Below are 1800 nucleotides of genomic sequence, written 5' to 3'. Positions count from 1 at the left end.
TTATACAAACCATAACTTTGAACCCCAAACGAGGAAACCAGAATCTTGCATCTAATGCTGACACTGGCATATCTGTTTACGAAATCCCTGGAGAGGATGACTAGAGTCTAAACAATATGCCTGATCATGACTTCTGACTCTTGATACTCTGATGACCATGATTCTGATGGTCAATATAGCTATCAGTAGAAATATGGTACCTTATTCAGTTCTGCCTTCCAAATTCTATCTAATTGGTAAAATCTAATTTACATGTAGAGCTTTATCTTCAAGGGATATTGGAAAATACGCTTTATGGTTTTCCAGTTTCTAAAGGATGGGCATCACGCTTAGTAAAGTAGAGAGGCAGTGAAAAAGAGAAGGCCCTAGACCAGATGGACTGACATGGTGGCTGCAACAATGGGCTCAGACATAAGAATAATTGTGAGGCTGGCCCAGGCCCAGGGCGTGTTTTGTTCTGTTGTGAATGGGGTCACTGTGAGTCGGAACTGACTGTATGGCACAACAACAACAACGTGTGGAAAAGTTGAGTAGAGATCCCATGGTTGCTTAGCAAGGTGGTATACAAAATCTCCCATACACACAGACAATAGAGCTTGGTATGGGGTTTCAGAAAGTATAGCCAACCCCTAAAGCTCTTCTTTGTGTGTTTGAGGGGGGAGGGGGGGAGGGCTCTCAGGTAAAGGATTACATCTGTAGAACAATATATCCATTCCTCACTTATCAACATGGTTATATCAGAAAAGCCAGTTTACCACATGAAAATCAACATTGTGCAAAAACAGAGAATGACCACATTAGGTCACAAAATGGAAGATGACTACATTGTTACATAATTGCTAAACCACCAAGAATTATGACCCTCCCACATACACCTTAATAATCACAGCCAATGTTATTCTTGTCTCACACCACGGTGAAAATTTGTGAGATGGAGTCTTACCAGCCTCTCTTCTAAGAATCACTCTGAAGGTACCTCTTCTAAGACAGAGTTGTTCAACATTCTGACAATCTATGGTAGATTTCCCAGTATTCCTCACCAACATCATAACTAAAAGGCATACATTTTTCTTTGGTCTTTTGTGTTAGTCTGGGTTAGACTAGAGAAATAAATCCAGAGATACTCATATATGTACAAGAAAGAGCCTTATATCAAAGAGTCATTGTATATTAAGAAAACATCACAGCCCATTCCAGATCAAGTTTATAAGTCCTATTTTAGCCCATAAGTCCTATATTAGCCCATAAATTCCTCTTCAGACTCACGCAGCACATACAATGATGCCGAATGCAGGAAGATCACAGGGTGCTGGGTGAAAAGTCTTGTGGACCCAGTGTCAGTGGGAGCATCTTAGTACTGGCATGGGTCTCCAAGTGGCTCCTCCAGCTCTCTGAGGGTCTCAGCAACAGGAAAGTGAAGCAGAGAGAGTGTGGCCCACCTCCAGGTTGAAGGAGAGGAAGTTCTAGCATCCTCATGAGAAGGCCATACCCACAAAGAGCATCATCAGGCTGTGGCCTGATGGACAGACTAGACTCTACATTAGACCTATTTATCAAGTTGACATGAAATGATGTAACTACCACATCTCCCTGATGGATGCCACTCATGCGCCAAATGGTCAGGTGGTAGATTGTTTTTTACTATTGTCACAAATGTGAAATGTTGGATAATGAGGTAGCCAATAACCAGAGGGAAAGCATAAACTATGTATTGCCTAAATTTAATAATTTATTTATTCAACATGTGTTGATTGAATATTTATAAAAAGGCAAGTAAGTCTAAGGGGTCCTTGGGTGGAG

The sequence above is a fragment of the Echinops telfairi genome, unplaced genomic scaffold (assembly GCF_000313985.2).
Source record: "Echinops telfairi isolate 266 unplaced genomic scaffold, ASM31398v2 ScPeMD7_2;HRSCAF=8, whole genome shotgun sequence".
Classification (NCBI taxonomy): domain Eukaryota; kingdom Metazoa; phylum Chordata; class Mammalia; order Afrosoricida; family Tenrecidae; genus Echinops; species Echinops telfairi.
The sequence above is the reverse complement of the archived record's forward strand: the minus strand, read 5'-3'. Positions refer to the sequence as shown.